The sequence below is a fragment of the Sycon ciliatum genome, chromosome 10 (genome assembly GCF_964019385.1).
Source record: "Sycon ciliatum chromosome 10, ocSycCili1.1, whole genome shotgun sequence".
Taxonomy (NCBI): domain Eukaryota; kingdom Metazoa; phylum Porifera; class Calcarea; order Leucosolenida; family Sycettidae; genus Sycon; species Sycon ciliatum.
The window spans coordinates 2575835-2597930 of NC_088652.1; the positions used below are offsets into that span (position 1 = coordinate 2575835).

Consider the following 22096-nt stretch of genomic DNA (forward strand, 5'->3'; position numbering starts at 1 on the left):
TGGCTGGTGAACTGTTCGTGCTGTGATCTGCAAGCGTCGTATGGTCTCGTCGGGTCAAAATGAAAACACCTACTACTACTACAGTACTTGTTTCCCCGCAGCGCTAGTCACGTGCGCCTTCAGTGAATACGTGCCATTAGTTGCTCCTTGACCTTGAAGTTGAAGGAATAGCAAAACACCAAAATAATAATTCTCCCTCAACTGCCATGAGCGTCGTCATCTTTCCCTGCATCGCCGCGCATGCGCATTTACCATTTCATTTACCATTTTCATTTACTAGGAAGAACACTGATAAGACAAATGTTTGCCTAAGAAGAACTAATATTCGTAACTGTATTGGATAAAACCCGGTGTATTCACTGGGTAAAACATATGGATAAGAAGAAAGCAGGCAGTCTTTCAGCGACTGGACTGTTTTCACCGCCGACGGCTCAGAAACCTGGTGGGAGTGCAATATCCAGACAGAATTACGAATGATGATCTGTATTCCAGATGTGGCTCGCAGCCACTGTCGGAGCTTGTTGCCAAGCGACGCCGTAGCCTCACTGGCCATGTGCTGAGGATGAGTGAGCAGTCACCCCCTTGCCTTGCGATGGTATGGTATTGGTATTGATTTATTTGAATTCGGTATCTCAACAGTACATTGTACAACTTGGGAAGATCCGAATGACATAGATACATAAACATAAAAGTGGAGTAGGTGCTACAGCTGATCATTTTATCGCAGGTTGTGGGACTAAACTAATACCAGTATGCAAGTACACAAGAAATAAAAGCTGAATAAATACGACTGCATGACATTGGAGAAAAGCACCAATTAGAGCAAAACAAAGCGACACATCACTCATCGAAAACATTTTCAAAAAGGAGCTGTTTTAACCGGGTACATTGTGGCCCGTCATTAAAGGGGCACTCCGGCTTCATTTTCGACGCCGAGTTTTCGATGCCAAGACGAAGGTTGGTGAAAGAGAAGACCCCTCGAACAAGAACGAGTCTCCAGAAGCGATCGAGTCGAGCAGGAAGACGACTTTTGAATTGCGGCCGAGCGAGCGCTGATGACGTAATGAGGGATTAGCTTGCCAGTGGAAATGCATTATTATTATTATTATTATTATTATTATTATTATTAAGAAAAGGGTTTGCTCCCCACACCGGAGCTCGCGCTATTCCGCCGACTTTACTTGACACTTGACTGACTCACGACTGCCATCCAGAGCACACGAGAAGTCCATCGAACCTTCGACTCGGCAAACCTGCAAGAAAGCACCACTCCCATTATTATTATTATTATTATTATTATTATTATTATCAACTTTTATTTTACTAGTTAATCTGCGCACATACATTTCACATACTTTTTGGCCAATTTTCAATCGAAGATGAGGTTGTTTTCTATGTTCTCTCAACGTCGTGAGCGATCCCGTCTTCTATACCCTTCCAGGTACCCTGAAGGTCCTCCAGAGGAGAATTTATCTCCATCAAAGCGTTGTTGATCCGCTAAATTCGTCTCGAGACATATTCACCCAGTGCAGTGCTGACAAATGTAGAATGTTGAATCTGTGATAATTGTCGACGATGGACAGAAAGGTTGATAGCCGCTATCGCAGGGAAAGTGAAGCTGCTGGGAGTAACAACGGGGAGCTTGCTAGCATCACTTGATCAAAGCAGCTAGACGGAATCTGACTATTTGTCTCGCCCTCAGTTTAGTGAACTTTATGATCAGAATTGTTTTGATCAGGATCTCTTCTACAAGATGTGTAGTACAGGTGATTTCTGAAATTGACGATATGGAGACCGACCAGTACACCTACCAACAACGTGTACCTGCAGGAAATTCACCCAAGGCTATTGCTAATGCTATCCTCTTCAGGGCTGTTGTTTTTTTATGTTCACTTCTCTCAACATACTCCTCCATTGCAGCAAGAGGGTGCGCTATGGAATTCAACGCCACAATCTTCGCCCAGCTGTGGATAAAGCATGGTCAAGTCATGGGAGTACATATACTTGAACCAGATGAGAAATTGAAGTTCATTTGTGATGGGAAGTTTGACAGCCCCAGTGACCGAGTCAAGCGTTGTCTTTTGCCGTGGCGCAAATTGCTGAAGAATCCGAGACGGTCGTGGAATTATGCACATGGATACTACCAGAAATAATGGTGGCATGAACCATTGTGGAATGGGACAGCTCACGGAGAATACTGGAATAGCTCAAGTATCTCTAGGCGATTGTAAATCCTGCTCTGGCTGATAGCTTCGGCCTGCTGCGCCCGTCCATGTACAATGATGGGAACATGCATTTCTGTTTTCTACATATTTGCTATCTACTGTACTGTGGTATTACAGTTGCAGGTCCCTCATATAGAAATATGTTCAACTCCCCCCCCCCACATATATATATATATGAACTAACAATTTCACTGTTGGACTCGCCGGCGGCTAGAGAGCAAAGGATTAATTTATAGCAAAGAAAAGGACCAGGGAACTACAAGTTATGCCGTAATGTCCACGAAAAATTTCACTGTATTTGAAATATTTTTGTTTGATACCCTGAGAACTCTTTGCAGCACTGTGGATTATATGTGGATACAACATTTATGGAAGGAACACATAGTTCAAATAATTATAGCACTGAATTGTTGAGATTGTGAGCACATTCCAATCAGTACTCTACATATTTATAAGCGGTGGCAATCGTTAGGAATAGGTCGTGAGTTGTCAGAGTGCTCTAGTATATGAGAGAATGTTTTGTTTGTCTAATCGACGGCTCGTTTGAAGCCAGAGTTGTTTGAACTTGTTTCAGTCGACTTGATTCTAGACAGTAGTCGAAGGAGTACTATGAAGTATACACCAGGCGTAGTCTGTAAGGTATCTCGTGAGAATTCTGTCGGTACACATCAGGTATCAGCTTGCAAAGATGGCTCCTCTCTGTTTCTTGAAAGCCTGTATAGTTGGACTGTGGCTCCAGCGATTCCCTTCTCAGAGCAGGTCCATACCCAATACGGTCAATGCATATTGGAGAGACCTGTGTGCACAACAGAAATAGTGGAGAGAAATCTCTCAGCTCATGAACACATCAGTGAAGTTTAAACTGCCATTGTTTGTGGCCATCAGTATAAACCTACTTGTATCGACTATAAGAATAATGTGCAAAAAACCCTCTATAACTACAGCTGGGGCCATGGAATTATAAAGCATCTAACTTAGGGAACTGCCAATTCTGGTCGGAGTTGCGTTCGAGGCCTGCAATTCATGATGGCTATCGTATGTTGCATTGACCAGAGATCATATAAAACGTCCATGCCACATTGAAACACGCACTACTTTCGAGTACTTTGGTATCCCCCACCAAATGGGCATTCGTTCCCGGGTGGCAGGCATCACCATTCGTTATGCCTGGATCAGATTCCATTGACCCCAACTGTCATGAAGAATCATTTGACCCGCGCTCTGCGAAAACCGACCTTAGGTGCTTCGTAATTTTTTCGAGAAAAAGAACAAAACGTCACGATCTGTCGATTTTTGAAGATTACAAGGTGAGAGTCATGGCGGAACGAAGCAGAAGACAGTCGCTAGCTCAAATTGCTGCGGGCTTCTCCCCAGAGGTTTTAGCCGAACTCCTTCACGATGAATAGTCATTTTTTTTTGGCCTGGTCCAATCGCAGTTCTGATGACAGCAGTGCCGAGGAGAGTCGGATGTGGAATCGCAGCACGTAACGCTGATCGAGCTGGACGGTGATGCGGAGGAGAATTTCGATCAGGCGTCGGTTCTGCCACCAGCCCAGCCCCTCAATGCCGGCAATATACAGAGTGCACACCAAGAAAAATCGGTTCAAGTACTGTCTACAATCCAGGAGGCGCGTGACAAGTTTGACAAGCGCTGTAGGTGTTCCGCACTGGTGCTGTTTCAAGAGCGTGACACTTGAAACCTTGCTTGCACTTACAGCACACACAGCGCAGGTCCTGATGAAGACAGATCGCTGCTTGTGTGTAGGCGGAAAGCTAGACGTGCTCAGGAGACGTGGTGAGGCTACCCAGCGCGTCCAGCATGCTGGGAGATGTGATAGATGGGGCTCAACAATACTACTCTGAACTACTGAAGTACAGCGTCAGTGGCTGGTGTGGAAGTCATGTACATGCATGTCAGGAAGTCTTTGTGTGTGCCTCCAGGATCAAGCCCTGGGTGCTGAAATCTACAGGCTGCTGTCAGTGCAAGTGCAATCAGCCCAACACAGAACTCTGGAATGCACTGCCTGTGGAAGATGTTGTGGAGCTGAAGCATTTTATAGAGCATTATGCTATGCTAGTATTATGCTATAGTTCATGGCCTCCCTTAACCTGCGGCTCGACATGGACACAACAAGCCAGTACCAACCTACATGTATTTGCCCAGTATCACTACGAAGAAGCTTGTTCACCAGGCGTTCACAAAGCCTGGTGGCAAAGCTGCATACAGTACGTTTGACAAGATTTGGAAAAGAGACTGCCATGATATCACCGATTACGAAACAATGTGTGCGGCTGATGTAGACATAACTAGATGTTCTAACTTCCAGTACCAGATAAAACTATCAATATCCTTTAATCCAGCATTGATCCTAGCTTCTTCACTACTTTGCACCTGCCTCTACGCATCACTCCGGCTGGCATATCCTCAAACAGAGCCAAATACCTCTTCCACCAGATTCGTGAGCAACACCATCCACAGAACAGAGATAGAATGTGTCTATCTCCACAACAGGAAGATCCAATGCCATCATAAACCTTTCCTTTTGAGCATTATGACATACAGATTTATTCTGCAAAGTTTGGTTGCAATCATCCTGCTTGAATTCTCGCTGCATTGGTTCCAAAATGTAGCATAAAATCCTGGATTTTTGCTATTTTTCCTCCAAAAATTGCAAGAAAAGTGCAAAGAAATTGTCATTGTATCTAACTGAATATGTATGCAATCCACCTATAACTTCACCAGAAGTTGAAGAAAGGGTCCTGGGTCAACAATCCAGCACAAACTCAATTTCGCCAAAATAGCACCTAAGGTCGGTTTTCGCAGAGCACTGGTCATTTTTACTTTGACTGGATTTCAGTACAAGTTGTAGAACTGCAGAATAAATTTTGTTGTATTTGGGCAAACATTTCTCTACAAACGCTCTATTCGGAAAATATTTTTTTAATAAAATACATGTCCAAATTCCACATCTACCTAAATCGGAATACTTGATCACGTATTCAGTCCTACACGGAATGTTTAGACAACGCCAGGGAATAGGAATTTGCTAACGAGAACTCCAGGCCAGGGTACTAGCATACGAACAAAACAAGATAAAAACTCACCAGTATACTTGTAGTAATTCATGTCGGTGTAATATTCACGATAAGCAACGAGGCACCCTCCGATTTGGTCAAGCTGCTTTGAAGTCTGGTTGTTCAGGTGATACAAACGGGCTCCCCGTTGTTACTTCCAGCAGCTTCACTCTCCCTGCGACAGCGGCTATCAGCCTCTCTCTCCATCGTCGACAATTATCACAGATTCAACATTCTATATTTATCAGCACTGCACTGGGTGAATATGTCTCGAGACGAATTTAGCGGATCAACAACGCTTTGATGGAGATGAATTCTCCTCTGGAGGACCTTCAGGGTACCTGGAAGGGTATAGAAGACGGGATCGCTCACGGCGTTGGGAGAACATAGCAAACAACCTCTTCTTCGATTGAAAATTGGCCAAAAAGTGTGTGAAATGTATGGGCGCAGATGCATTTCCACTGGCAAGCTAATCCCTCATTACGTCATCAGCGCTCGCTCGGCCGAAATTCAAAAGTCGCCTTCCTGCTCGACTCGATCGCTTCTGGAGACTCGTTCTTGTTCGAGGGGTCTTCTCTTTCACCAACCTTCGTCTTGGCATCGAAAACTCGGCGTCGAAAATGAAGCCGGAGTGCCCCTTTAAGAAGGCAGGCAAGATGGGCGTTAAATGTAGAAGACGTATTGCAAGACTTCATTTTGAAGGGCAGAGCATTCCGAAGTAAAGCAATCCTACTAGACAATGAGCGATACCCGCATGCAGTCTTATATCGGCATAACGAAAGATTATTTGCAGAAGAGCCGCGAGTGGTGTAAGCAGGTGTACTGTGCCTACAAAATAGAGAATCTAAACTGGCAACCGGGTGAGCTACTTTACACTGAAAGATAAATTTAATGAACAACTGTAAGAAACGGTGGTCCAGAGGACATATCTTAAGAGAGTGGTAAAGGGGGTCCACGTCAGCACAGTAATGGGCACCACAGGCAGCTCGGATCACACGACGGTGAACAGCAAATAGGCGCCCACGGTCTTTTGCAGATAAGCAGGGTAAGAACGATTGAAATGCAAATTCTAGATCAGATTGAATTACGCATAGCACATAAAGGCGACAAGCGCACGGGGACAGTTGACGAAAAGAACGGCGTAGAGCACCAATTTTGCGTGACACCTTGGCAACAAGCTATGTCCTGCTATTTTCAAGCGGGATCACGTGGACGAAGGGGCCGTCCCGCGGCTACTCTCCCTACCACCATCATGAAGGACCTGGCAGGGCACGACATCCCTTTGAAGAATGCCAGCGACCTAGAAGGAGCACGAGCATTTGCTGCAGACAATTCGAAATGGAGATCAGACAATGAGACATTGTTTATGGATGAGTTTTTTGTTGACTGGAGACAGAAGCGGACTTGGCTTAATTTTTCAGTGTATTCTCATGCATTGTTCTTTGGCCTTTGTACGCGTGCTGTGGTATTATTATTATTATTTATTATAAGAAGAACTCCCGTTGTCGCGAACAAATATCATCGGTCCCTTGATGTTCGTCCTAAAGAGGTTTGACTATAATTATTGGTCTCCCTTCTCCCAAATTATTTGCTCACTACTGCCTTGGACGTCTGCAGGGAGACCAGAAACGCCAACCGACCTTGCACTTGGTCCTGTTTCTCGCTGCGAAAAGCACACAAGGGAAGGAGACCTCCACAAGCCCTAAGGGGGACAAGCTGCCAGCGCTGGGCTAGAGGCATTCACGGGGAGTTTTCTGCGGCCAAGACCACCATGTTCTCCAACTATGCTCCTCCACCCTCTTCGTCTGTCCAAACGGACAACGTACCACTCAATGTTAAAAGTACCGTAATCCATCTAGGCGTAGAGATCAGCACTAATCTTAAATTCCAAGACCATTTCACTACTGTGTTCAAAAAGTTTCGCCAACGTGTAAATTTGTTATGCTTTATGGGCCGTCATCTATCGCATGCACATATTGCCTTACTCTACAAGTGTACGACCCACAGTAGAGTACGCTATCCCTGTCTGGTGCTTCAGATTTACTGCTAGCCAGCTAGAATCGCTTGACATTTTACAAGCAAAGATCTGCAGATGCCTGCTGCGGTCTGCGAAGATTGATTTTGATCGCTATGAATCGAAGAATAATTTAAATAGGCTGTGTAATTTGGAATCCCTTCACTTCCGACGCACTTACATTTCCATCACCGTTTTGTTCAAGTATATTCATTGGCACCCAGATTATCTATCCCGCTTTGACATCAATATCTCTTCTAGCGCACGCCGACCAAACAAACTGATTTTCAATTCTCATGGCCGTATCTCTTCCTCTCTCTTTCTGCATAAAATCGGAAAGCTGTGGAACTGCCTTCCACCAAGGCTGACATCCCAAGATTCACTTTCTAAATTTCAGCAGCAATATCGCTTGCACGTGAATAGTTTTAATTTTGACTGTAGTGGTATATCCCTAGACATTTTAATTAATTGTTTTATTTTGAACTACCCAGCCCTGTGTTTATTGCTCACTATGTAGCATATACTGTAACACTTGTAGTTTTCCTCACTGTTTATTTCTAATGCATGATTTGCATCAGGAGATCCCCTCGACAGGCCATCGCCTCTGGGAGATCCTTTAATAAAGATTATTATTATAAGGCTAAGGCTGCAGCTTCTCGCATTTGAGCCTTACTCTGAGACACATCATGGTCCTGCTCTGGAGCAAGGATAATCTCATTCATGAGAAGCGCACGGAGCTGAAACTCACAAGCTGAGCAATTATTTGCTCACTACTGCCTTGGACGTCTGCAGGGAGACCAGAAACGCCAACCGACCTTGCACTTGGTCCTGTTTCTCGCTGCGAAAAGCACACAAGGGAAAGAGACCTCCACAAGCCCTAAGGCTAAGGCTGCAGCTTCTCGCATTTGAGCCTTACTCTGAGAAACATCATGGTCCTGCTCTGGAGCAAGGATAATCCCATTCATGAGAAGCGCACGGAGCTGAAACGCACAAGCTGAGTCCACCACGTCCCCGACCACCACCCCTATACGTGTCTTGCTTGTATTATTATTATTAGGCACAATCTCATAGCATGTGACAAGCATAGCTAATGCAGGGACAGAATCCCCTGAGTCAAGGGCGTTGAGCCAGCCACGGCAAGTGTAAGCTAGGAAAACAAAAGCGAGGGTCCCTGGTTCGAGTCCTGGTGGTGACAGTCGACTTTTTCTTCAGACTTTTCCCGTTTGTCTCTTTCCCTCAAAACCAGTTAGGAAAACAAAGCAATTATTAATTAAAGCAAAAAATGAATGGAAAATTACAAAGAAAGACGATTAACGGAAGTGAGCACAATCAAAATTCGTGCATCACCCAGGTATTCGAGAATGTTCTTCGATAATAATTATTGCGTCTAGTTCAGTTGCGATAGTAGATCTTTAAGCTGACCAATAGAAGAACAAGTTTTCAGACCGTATGGTAATGCTAACCAATGAGAGTAACCGGAAAACAAGGGAGACTTTAGATACTGGGCTGACTTAACAAGAGGCAGGACGAGCGCGTTTCGGGTTGAGCTTGTCGAAAACCAATTGTACTTCATCATGTGTGAAGGGGTTTTATGAAGAGATATTTTATGAACCAGTGTACAGAGATGGTGCTTATGACGAACGGAGAGAGGAGAAGTGTGTGCAAGTCGATAAAGGGCATCCGATGGAAAACATCGATCCTTGTTGTAAAGAATTTTAAGTATAAATCTATGGTGGACTTCTAATTGGTTCAGAGTTGCGTCAGAAAGGCCACACCAAGCGGTATCGCAATAGTCGAATATAGGGAGAATGTAGCACTGATAAAATAATAGTTTACACTGGATGGGCAAATGAGTGCAATGCGGTTGTAGTACCCCTAATGCTGAACTGGTTCGCTTGCATACACAGTTGACATGTGCAGCCCAAGAGAGTTTGCAGTCAAACATCACACCGAGATGTTTGTGCTGAGTAACAACACGGATAGGCATAGTCGAGTCAGGGAAGTATAATGGTTGATCAGGAGGGGATGAAGAAATATACATGGCTTCTGTCTTGTCTAAATTGGGCTGGAGTTTCCACGCTTGCATCCACATGATAATGCTGTTGATGCGATGCTGTGTGGTAAGGAGTAATTGTGCAGGGGAGGAATCAGAACAGATAAGGCCAGTGTCATCCGCATACAAACTAACATCGGGGACAACTGAAGGTAGGTCATTAACGTAAAGCAAGAATAACAAAGGACCCAGAATGGAACCTTGGGGCACTCCAGACGTTACAGGAAGGGGATCAGACAAGAAATAGGACAAGTGAACAGCCTGAGAACGAGCAGACAGATACGATGATATCCAACGCAAGGCAGCATCCTCCACCCGGAAGGTGACCTCCAACTTGGCAAGTAAGCCACGATGCCATACGGTGTCGAATGCCTTAGCCAAGTCGAAAAACACCATTCCCACGTGCTCCCCACAGTTCCTCTTTGTCGCTATGTCTTGGACAAGTCGAGTCACCTGGTATTGAGTTGAGTCATACCTTCAATGCTTCATGCCGGCTGAAAATCACAAGCTGAAGTTTCAGCTCCGTAAGCTAAAGAACCAGCGAATACTAGTCGGGATAATGAAGTTGAAGACACCACTGCAGCTGTACTTATGGTTGATAAATATGGTGGTAAATACACACCTGGCAATATGGCGGTAAACACACGCCTGCCCACACACGCTCTCTAGGCTGCAAAGTTCTGGCACAGAGCTCTCCTTCTAACCACCACCACCACCATCAGTTCGCGCCTGGCGCCTGGTCGATGCATGGCTGGCGGTATCTGGCATAGCAGGCTGGTACATCAAGTAGTGCATGGCACATAGATGATAACACAGCAACGACATAGCTCGATTGCGACGTACGTTTCGTCCCCGCTGGACTCATCAGGCAATCTTCTTCTTGGATGTCTTCATACGTAGCTTGACTCGGGAGAATGAAGTTGAAGACACCACTGCAGCTGTACTTATGGTTGATAAATATGGTGGTAAAGACACACCTGGCAATATGGCGGCAAACACACGCCTGCCCACACACGCTCTCTAGGCTGCAAAGTTCTGGCACAGAGCTCTCCTTCCAACTTGGAAGGCTCGGGTTCGGAAAGGTCCAAGAGGGGAAGGAAAGCGCAACGAAGAAGAGCATGAGCTACGCATCACGGCAACAAAGAAGTTGGAAGGTTGTTGGTTTGCGCCTTGGAGTAGTGTTGGAGCTAGGTCAGGTCGCCGAATGTCTCACTACTCCTTGTCAGTTTTGTGCCATTTTGTCGCACTCGCTGACTGTATAAGATCTGGTTACGTTGGTGGACAGTTAGTCATAACTCGTAACATTTTGTCCTTCTTCTTTTCACAAGACGAAGAAGAGTTTTCTATTTGTGCCAGAAGCTCTGGCGATAGCATCTCTAGCGATACTGAAGTAGACACTGATTCATTGCTAAATTTGGACCAGGATGATGGAGCGGCTATAAACAGAAAAAGCTCGTTCCAAAAGAACTGCCTTTGCCGAGTCCAGCTCAGGAGGCTCAAAAAGAACTAGAATTTCTCATGGACTCAGTACCAAGTCGATTGCTCAGCAGCCAGCGCCTGTCTTACTTTCCTGATGAAGCACGTACAGTTAGTTGTTGACGGTAGTAATGCCAGGCCTACAGTCAAATGCTATCAGAAAGGAGGAGTATTGTGGCAAGCCATACGTCTACACACTATCTCAAGGAGAAGATGAGAGCACAAGCAAAGGATGTAGAGTGGCAAAATAACCTCTGACCAAGTGTTTTCAGGATTTCCGCAAATGGGAGGGCTCTCGATCTGAGATCGGATCTCAGGAGCTGGCCTCACGTGTGGTGTTTCAGATGAAGACATTATTCACAGAGTGGACGCAGTGACAGCTTGTTTGCAGGCAGGAATACTATTTGCCAAGATTAACTTCATCCCAACAATGAATGACTACCTGCAATAATGGTTTCATCTCTCACTACATGGATAATTAGGGGAAAGATTTGATACACCGACTATTCTGCCACAACCCTGCATCAAACTTGGAATGGAGAGCAATCAATGGAGAAGCGATCATGTGCAGACTTTCTTCCAGTTTTGTCCTAAACGAAGAGCAGTGTTCATTTCTCGTTGGCTGAACGCAGCGAAATAAACGAGAAATAATGTTCTTTGTAGATTTTTGCACTTGGTCACCGATGGGTGCGAGGGCACAGCGGCCGCTGGAAAAGCTTCTGTACTCTATATTCTAATGTATCTTCTACCTCTTCTCCCTTACGGACATACTTTCTCATTTTCCATACTTACTTAGGAGACTCCCTTCGATAGGCATCTATTTGCCTTTGGAGGATCCGTGAAATAAAAATCAAAAAAAAGCGTGCTGGCGCAGAGTGCTGTTCATTATTTTTCTTCTTGCCAGACAGAAAGTTGCCAGTCTCGGCCAGGAATTTCGATTATGTTGTAATATTTTCCGGATACAGAATGGGTCGACGTGGCCGTGTTGCAAGCGCCGGGCAGGTGGCCTCTGGCAGAGGCAGAGGTAGTGGTAGGAGGAGAGGTACCAGTGACTTGTCTGTGTTCGAGTTTCCCAACTCCGACGTAGTTGGAAACACCTCGTCGGAATACGAGACTGCAGTAGAAGAGCAAGTCCCCCGCGAAGCTGAGACGCAGGATCCGGCGTCACCGATAAATAGAATGCCGCATTCCCAGCTCATGGCGGAGAGGGAGCTGCTGGGGATGAAAATCCGGATGCTCGAAAGGAGTGTCGGTGAGCTGACAGCCCGTGGCAGGTTCCTGAAAAGGAAACGACCAAGGGATTCAGCAGAGTCAGGGTCGTCATCATCATCATCGGCACGATCTCCCTCCTCGGATTCGTCACGATCCCGGTCGAGGTCGCCAAAGCGGAAAGCAAGGTCTGCCGCCGGCGACGTCGCGAGCTGGAAGACGACAAGCTACGCGAAAAAAATCGAGCTGAATGCCGAGCTCCTGGATCTGCTGCACGATGTGAGGACGGCAAAATCCAAGAAGAGGAGAAGGAAGGCAGCGAAAAAAGGTGAGAGGCTGCTGAAGGAGAGGCAAGAGTGGCTTGGGATTGCGGAGAAGCATGGCCATCAGGTGGCAACATCCTTTCAGGAAGGCGATCAGCTGATGGCACTAGTTGGGGGAGCCAAAAAGCAGAAACGTCTGCAGGCTGCGATCCAGGCTGAAGGGTCAAAGAAGAAGGTAGCTGGGGTGGTGCGGGGCCCAAACATGCCAAACCCAACCCATACCATGCAGGGGGCTGTGATGCCACTTAGCCACCCACCTCTAGCTATGCATGCGCTGATGGGAAATTTCCGCTTGGGGGTGTGCCACGGGTGTGGGCAGCCGGGTCATTATGTCAAGTTCTGTCCCCAGCGGGCTAACACCGCAGGCCAACCAGGTCAGCAAGCCATGCCACATTGACATGACTGTGGGCTGGGGGGTCGCATGTTGTTAGAATTGCTTTAGCTTATTTGGCATCCAGTGCAATCAGTGAGAGAGTTACATTACTTATTTATTTGTTTCTGTTTATATAAGCACGTTGTGCTTCAGCTCCAGTGCCCTGAGCGGTCGAGCGCTTGGTTGTTGCGGGTTAAACGGGGGGGGGTTAAAGTCGTTTCAACTGTGCAGCTGTGCTTAGTTGGTGTCGAGTGCATTAGTGAGATAATCATTAATATTTTAATATTAAAGTCGTTTAAAGTTAATTGCAGTGACTGCCAGGCTTGCGATGGTACGAGACAAGGCTCTACCGGTTGGTGTTTGCTATACTCACTTTATGTAGGAACATTTCCTGCCGTGTTGCTCTGGTGTTGTGTGGTGCATGCTGTAGGTGGTACCGGGTGCCGCGTTGTTGGGATCCAGGATCCGGGATAGGCAACTGTTGCCGTATCGCTGCTGCTGGTGTCGAGGTGGTGGGCATGGCTGCATGATGGAAGACACCAGATGTCACGCTGAGAAAGTGGGAGCCAGTATCCTAAGCGCTCCAGCTGGTAGAGATCATGCCAGGTTGTCACAGCGACGGCTATGCTTTGTCTGTCTTGTGCAGTAAACCTGCACACCCCGCATTTCGTTGTGTGTGCAGTGTTGGATGATGTGCATGAGCAAAATAGACAAAGAAGTGTTCATTTCTCGTTGGCTGAACGCAGCGAAATAAACGAGAAATAATGTTCTTTGTAGATTTTTGCACGTGGTCACCAATGGGTGCGAGGGCACAGCGGCCGCTGGAAAAGCATGCTGGCGCAGAGTGCTGTTCATTATTTTTCTTCTTGCCAGACAGAAAGTTGCCCACCCACCCACCCTGCTGTTCTATTGGTACTATACGTCAAACCGTCATTGCTAAAAATGTTGCTGCTGCTGACTCTGTGTATATGATTGTTCTTCATATGCACTGGCAGTATCCGCTGTTACGAACAGTATGCTGTTGCAGGTGTGGCTGACTCTGGCTAGCTGTTGCACATGTTCTAGTTGCTTATTGGTCCATAGGGATGCGGCTTCTGGTTGTTGTTTGCTTGTTGCTGCGGAAGCCAGTGTCTGATGCTGTTGCTGTTGCGAGTTTTTCACAAAATGTTTTCTTTGGCAAGAACATCTTGTGCAGTAAGCCTGCACACCCCGCATTTCGTTGTGTGTGCAGTGGTGGATGATGTGCATGAGCAAAATAGACAAAGAATTACATGTATATCCCTTGCTGAAGCATTATAATCAGCATTATAAGGCAGTTTTTGGAGCATTATGGTTAGCATTATACGAACATTTTCGGAGCATTATCCGCTGGACCCTACTGCTCACCTTGAGACTCATCTCAGGAAGAGTCAATGACTATCTTAGCGATAACCAGAGTGGATTCCGCTCAGGGCGATCAACTGCCGACGCAGTATGGTGCCAGAAATGGCTGTCAGGGACGGTTCAGAAGTACCATTGCTTCATTGAAATCCTTGGCATTGATATGTCAAAGGCCTTCGACACGATACAGCGTGACAAGCTGCTGGTGGTGTTGGAGACTTTCCTGCTGCCCAACGATTTGTGGCTTATCCGTCTACTTCTGTCCAACATATTATCACCATGCTGTCGGTGAGACTGGGAGACAGTCAAACTGACAAGTTTCAGACGACAGTGGGCACTCCGCAAGGGGACTTACTGTTCCCCGTGCTGTTTATCATCTACATGTACTTGGACGCTGCGTTACGCGATGGTATTGCTGCCTCCCCTCATCGTTGCCCTGGGGACAGGTACCTACCTATCGATGTTGCCTATGCTGACGACACTGACTTTTTCAGTACATCCTCTGAATGGTTAACCCTGTTGGAGCCAATATCTGCGAAGGTACTAAAGGATTGAAATATGTTTGTCAACGAAGACGAGACTGATATCACGAAGCTCTACCGCCAGACCGATCGTGTGGCAGAGCTGTGGAGAATGGCGAAGAGATTGGGGGTCCCTCATCGGCGACGATGAAGATGTCACAAGACGAAAACAGCTGGCTGCTAGAGCATTCCAATCCATGTTTAGCCTTTGCAAGCGTAGAGACATCACCGAACACTTAATTAAGGATCCGCCTCTACAACGCATTCGTGCTGCCGATCCTGCTCTACAACTGCAGGGGTACAATCACAAGTGAAGCTCGGTTGGACTCGTTCCACCGCAGGCAGCTCCAAAACCTCCTTGGAATCAGCTGGCCACAAAAAAGTCAATAACAGCGCCCTCTACAAGCGATGGGCAGCGCGCCCGATCAGCCAGATGGCCCAAATCATAAAAGCAGCATGGTGGAGGCTGTTCGGGCATGTACTACGTCTGCCAGACGGATGTCCAGGTGGTGTGGCAACGGAGAGTTATTTCCATGTGCAAGCTTCTCCTTGGCGTGACGGACCGGTCGACCACGCACGACACTGCCGGTTGTCCTATGGCGGGACCTGCGGGGTGCAAGGAGGCAAGGCATCACAGATTTGTCTGGCCTGCACTCCCTCAGAAGACTTGTCGCGGGACTGCCAGCAGTGGGCTGCCTTATGCCGCTCCGTCCGCGGCTACATGTAATATCGGGGGTCACATACTAGTTCTGGGAACTCTGTCGTTTTTCCGCACATGGTGCAAGAATCTTTCGCCCTTGCATTTGTTTGATTGATTGATTGATTTTATTTTACTTCGCAAGTTCAAACGGGTTCCTGGCCCAGTTATATGAAAGCGAAGGATAGAATTTGCCAAAATCCTAATGAGCAACAGCATAGGCAATATTATCATAGAAGTGGAGTACTATGCGAGCGAGAATACTGAGACGAAAGAAACATGTCAAACCTGACGAAACACAACCTATTTCAGGCATACATAAGGAAGGCAGGCTAGCTTAAAATCTTGCAATCTGGATACGGTGCGCACCTCTCTAGGCAAACTGTTCCACAGCAATGCTCCTGCGGTGGCGAATCTCGTTTGGCCACACCGACTGCGAGCTGGCTGGCTGAGCTTTGTCTGTTTAAAACTGTCGTTTGTAGCAATACTCTGCCTCTCGGGCCTTGATGTTGCGCCTCGTGCTAGCTATTGGTCTGTGTTTCTTGACCCTTGCCGTGTTGTCTATTGTTGGCTGTCCCCTTCCCATATCCATTCAGCATATGGTACGCGAATCTGTGGGCATTTATCATGTAGAAATTTCTGACATTGACGCGGAAATGCGATTAATAATATTTAATAAAGTCAACTTCGCTTATAACGACACTCGGCGGGGCATCAGAAAAGTGTCCTTATTCTCGAAGTGTCCTTATACCCGAAGTCCCATTATATGTACATGTACAACAGTTGGATGGGACTTTGCTCTGGGAATGGAAATTCTGTCGTTATTCGCGAATTGTTCTCGGTCTAGATCATTTGGCATCCATGTATTGCAAGAAATAACTGTATCTGACGTGGCGCTGTTTGGAAGGCCGCTGTAGTGTCACATTAAGTCAAATGTTCGAGCGTTTAAATAATGGCCTTGCAACGCGCAGCCTTGTATCACGCACTCTTATGTTGCACATGCTCAGAACTGCCTTTGCTCGTCATGGCGCTTCCTTCCAATGTGCTAAGCTGTGGAATGATTTGCACCCTCTAGCTCGCTGTGTGGATAACTCCGCCCGTTTTAACTCGTTTCCATATGTTCTTTTCCTTTCTACTTTTATTATTGGCTCAATACCCGAGTTTCAAATAATTATAATTAGAGAGGTTCTGCACAACGAAAATTCGAACGAAGTTTCGCGACAGGCCTTGCGAAAATGTGTACGAATTTTCGCACGAACTTTGTGTTCTGCACATTTTCGTAGTTTGCACGCGCCAAGTGCACGTACGACATGACCCAATCTCACGAAACTTCCTACGAAAGTTCATTTCGCGTTCCCTGCAAGTTTCGCGTCCAAAGTTGCGAAAGTTCGTGAGAAGTTTCTCACTTCGTGACGTGAGCGAAAGTTCGTACACATTTTCGTTTTGCAGAACCTCTCTATTAACGCAATAAAATCTAGCGCGAGAAATGAGAGTTGAAAGAAACATTACATCGATCAACGATATCAGGTGACAACAGATGAGATAACTTCACCACTACAATGTAGAAAGTAACCATGCAACCACAAACGAGAAAGGACCAAGGAACTACAAGTTACACTATACTGTCCACTAACACCACCAGTTACTAAACAATCAGCTCAAGATGTGCTAGAGCTGTTAGCCAGTTAGTTGTAGAACGTCAGTACCGTCGGTCAGTGCCGTGCAATGGTATCGCATGAGCTGATTGTTTAGTAACTGGTGGTGTTAGTGGACAGTATTCTAGTACTAGTAGCGTAACTTGTAGTTTCTTGGTCCTTTCTCTTTTGTATAGATTAAATTACACAGCAAGTCCCACTTTTTGCACTTTCCCTCAGCTCTGCACTTTGTTACCATGTACCACCTTATAATCATATCTTTATTAGGATGACCCAGAGGCTTGTCGCCTATCAAGGGGTTCACCGCTTTGAATGGTGTACATGTACATGTTTCAACCCCCTACCCGCCTTGTCCTATCGCCCGGAAATTTCTCGAACTTTGCAACTGCTACGGCCTATCATAATCACGTTCATGCTCCGACTCGTATCTCACCGGCGTGCCCGTCTGGTACAACTATCGATCTCATTCTTTCAGCTAGTCAAGACATCAGTGAGTGCCACGTCCTGCCTTTGACCATTAGCGACCACTTTGGGATTGAGGCTAACTTGCACGTTCAGGTTTCTCGCAGCGTGTCACCTCAGGCAGTAGAGCGGGTCCGAGCTCAGAGAAATACTCGGTCGGTGAACCTCTGCGAATTCCGTCGGGATGTCAGCTCCGCAGGGCTGGATGATTTTACTAACACGCGGGATGTGGACACCATGTGGGCGTCGTGGCACACCAAGTTCTTGGCTGTCATGGACAAGCATGCACCCATCCGCTATGTATCCTCCAATCGCAAATCCCACCGCCCTGGTCCGACAGAGAGCTCCACAAGCTCAACCAACGTAAAAACCAGCTACACCGACGGTGGCTACGCGATAAGGGAAACCAGAATCTTCACGTACAGTTCAAGCAAGCACGCTCAAGCGCCAGAAATGCCTATCGCCGAAAGCGCAACGATTTCTTCCGAGCGCAATGTGCCGCGTCCAGTCAGAACCCGCGTAAGCTCTGGAACGTCATAAACTCCGTTACGAACGGGAAGAGAGTACGTGTGGAGCCTACTTGCCCCATTGAAGAAGTTTCGTCAGTCTTCCAGGCAGTAGTAGCAGACAATGCCCGTCCTCACAACATCCCGCTACCGCAAGGTCCACAGCCTCAGATTGCAATGTCAGAATTGCCGCAAGTGTCTTTTGGCGAAGTAGAACGGCTTCTCCGACAAATCAATCCTTCCAAAGCAACAGGAAGCGACGGGATACCTGGTCGCCTTCTGAAGTGCTGTGCCGATATCCTAGCTGCGTCCGTGGCCACGTTGTTTAATGCCTCGCTTGTCAATGGCACTGTCCCCGCAGCCTTCAAACTCGCACATGTTATCCCGCTGTTCAAAGCTGGGGACCCGTCTATTCCCACTAACTTCCGTCCAGTGTCCCTACTTCCCATATTGTCAAAACTCTTGGAGAAAGTCGTACAAAAGAAGCTAGCCCAGTTTCTGGACATATCTGGTACCCTCCCCACGACTCAGTTTGCATTCCGCGCAGGCCACTCAACGGAGGATGCCCTGGTACTTATGCTAAATCGTATTCTTATTGCACATTACAAGCGTTTGTGTACTGGCATATGCCTTCTAGATATGTCAAAGGCATTCGACAAGGTTCGTCATGAACGGCTACTCCAGGACCTATTCGATATCGGCATAACAAGGACAGCCCTAAAGTGGTTTTCCGCCTATCTGTCGGGCCGTACTCAGCGTATCTGTATTAGACGGGATCAGAGTGCCATTTCTGCACCATCCGTGCCACAAGGTTCTGTTCTAGGACCGATCCTTTTTCAGTATCTACACCCGCGAAGTTCCAACCATAGCTAACCAGTCTTCATCGGTTCAATTTGCCGATGACATGCTTGCTCTGCAGAATTGGCACGGCCGCTTTCAAAACTATTTACATGCTGTCTTCGCTCCGGCATCCAGCCACAACAGTGGAAGGTTGCAAACGTAGTTCCAGTCCACAAGCGCAAGTCTAAATCGTCGCCATCAAACTATCGACCAGTGTCGTTACTGAGCATCCTCTCCAAGGTCATGGAGACCATAGTCAACAGGGCAATGAGCAACTTCATGGAGACGAATCACGTCCTGTCAGAACGGCAATTTGGCTTCCGTCGCGGCCACAGTGCAGCAGACCTGCTGACTGCTCTCCACCACCAGTGGGTGCACACCGCCGGAGATAAAGGAGCTTCTCGAGTGCTGGCCATCGACATTGCTGGAGCATTTGACCGAGTGTCTTACACTGGTGTGTTGCACAAGGCTAGAGTGTATGGCATCTCGGGAGACCTGCATCGGTGGCTCCAAGCCTACCTCTGCAACCGCACACTTCAAGTCCTCATCTCCGGCCAGACATCAGCCAGACGCCCAGTTAAGGCTGGGGTGCCACAGGGCAGTATCCTGGGCCCCACCTTATTCTTGGTCTACGTCAACGACCTTGAAGACCACCTCCCAATCGGCTCGAACCTTGCCTCATTCGCCGACGACACAACCCTATACGCCGAAATTGCAACGCTCGCTGCTGTTCATGACAACGCTAGAGTACTCCAGGCTGCTGTCGACCTAGTATCCAGTTGGGGCTCGGATTGGAAAGTGCAGTTCGAGCCAGCCAAATCTCAGGCCCTTACAATTTCCCACCATCGTCGGGACTGGCCAATACCCCCATTGTCTTCAATGAAACTCCTGTCGAGGAGCAGCCCTCCATCAAAATACTCGGCGTCACGTTTGACCATCAGCTAAAATTCAGCCAGCATATCCGAACTGTTGTAGTCCGAGCAACGCAGAGACTTGGAGCCTTGCGCAAGGCATTTCACTTGCTGAATATTCCTGCCCGGCTTCGAGCCTACAAAGCCTTTGTCCGACCGGTTATGGAGTACTGCCCAATCGTCTGGATGGGGGCAGCTCCTTCCCACTTGAATCGGCTGGACTGGGTGCAGGAGCGAGCCATCAAGGCAATACATCCGCAATGCTGGCTTCCTAGCCTCATAATTCGCCGCACTATCGCTGCCCTCTGCCTCCTGTATAAAGCCCTTTGCGATAATTCTCCCGCACTTCTCTCGAGAATGGCTCCACCCCCAACACACCAACCCAGGACCACAAGCCTCACCCGCCAGGCTGTACGACTGTCCACCGCGCATCCCCATCAGTTACAGAATGTTCTTCCTGCCAATTCCCGGAACAATGTGAGCCGAGCCTTTCCCCACTCCGTCATCCCAATTTGGAACCAGCTGCCTACCTCTATCATTCCCCACCCATTTCACCCAAAGAACATCCAAAGGTTCAAGACAGCAGCTTATCACCATCTCCTCAGAACGAACTGGCACTGGGCCACTCATAGCATACGCGAGTAAGAGGGTGCAGTGTCCTACCCTGCTTGGACATACATGTAATCTCTCATCACAGACAGTCTCCTCTTGAATTTAAAAGTCTAACAGTGTTCACATCAATACTCAACTTATTCTTTTGCTCACTGAGCAATACAATCTTTCCATTTTCTTTCTTCTGTTTTCTTTTTCAATTTAATCCTCCCTACCCAATATCCCTTTGGTGTGTCCATGGAGCTATGAAGCCGAGACCTATGGTCGGCAGAGCTTAATGGGCCCCACCACCACACTCCATCATTCACCCCAGTGTCTGGAGATATGTGGATTTTGTAGAAAGAAAAAAAAGAAAAGAAAAACATCGCGCTGATCAGCAGCAGCACATCCCTGGACACGGTGTCTGCTACGCTATCGGCCTCGGTTTCTGCACTTGCTGACTGGTTGCAGACCCGTGGTCTCATTTTGAATGCAGCCAAGAGCCACGTGATCCCTGTATACCCCAACAGGCAGCCTCAGCAGCCCCAGCACACGATCAATGTAAACTGTCATGAAACGCCGATTCCTGTCGTTACTGCGGCCAGGTATCTTGGAGTGCTCCTCGACTCGGATCTGTCATGGACGCCCCATGTAACCATGTTGATTGCTGCACCGCTCGACTGGCCCAGAGGATCGGAGCACTATGGAGGTTGAGTCGCTGCTTGACTCATCAGAGCCGAGTTCTCTACTTTAAAGCGATCATCATGTCTGACCTGATGTACGGGTCCAATGCGTTTTCCCCACTTCTTACTGCCAACCAATTGGATCGGCTACAAGTCATGCAGAATCGGGCGGCAAGGGCGGTATTCGGATTCTCGCATCACACCTCCGCGCGTACCCTCCTGCGGAAATTGGACACCTACAGAGTATCCGAGATATTCAGGAAGAAGTTCATCGTTCTTGTCTGGACAGGAGGTCTCGGAATGGGCACGCACGTTCTGATCTGCAAGCCCTCCTAGTTCCTTCGTCAGCTGGCCCAACTACCGGTAGGTTGCACTCCACCATGGGTCTGCGCCAACCGCCAGTTTCCACCAGGTTCGGCAAGGGTTGCCTCGCGTTCCGGGGCGCCCAGCTGTGCAACACCTTACCCAGCGATATACATGTACGTGCCATCTTCACGCTCCGCCAGTTCCGCGCCAGCATGATCCCGCACACCCTTAGTACCTAGAGTACCAAACGTCCTGTTTGATGATCAGCTGGCTTAGTTTTTCTCCACCTCTATCCTTATTACATCAGTCCCCAATTTCATGAATTACTGCTTTCTATCTGCATTCGCCACCTTTTCATTGGGCAGATCTGCCCGTTTGGTTTGCGAATTAAAATAAACACAACAACAACAACAACAACAACAACAACAACAACAACAACAACAACAACAACAACAACAACAACAACAACAACAACAACAACAACAACAACAACAACAACAACAACAACAACAACAACAACAACAACAGCAACAGCAACAGCAACAGCAACAGCAACAGCAACAGCAACAGCAACAGCAACAGCAACAGCAACAGCAACAGCAACAGCAACAGCAACAGCAACAACAACAACAACAACAACAACAACAGCAACAGCAACAGCAACAGCAACAGCAACAGCAACAGCAACAGCAGCAACAACAACAACAACAACAACAACAACAACAACAACAACAACCACAACCACAACAACAACAACAACAACAACAACAACAACAACAACAACATGTATGAGCTA

General features: G+C 47.4%; 1 long non-coding RNA gene across 1 annotated transcript; it reads right to left on the reverse strand.

Moving 5' to 3' along the window:
* Positions 1-2400: 2400 nt before the first annotated feature.
* Positions 2401-5888, reverse strand: LOC135825801 (uncharacterized). Its single transcript, XR_010555143.1, has 2 exons — positions 5331-5888; positions 2401-3021 (listed from the first exon to the last, which is right to left on the reverse strand). It is a non-coding gene; the product is annotated as an uncharacterized LOC135825801 (long non-coding RNA).
* Positions 5889-22096: the final 16208 nt, after the last annotated feature.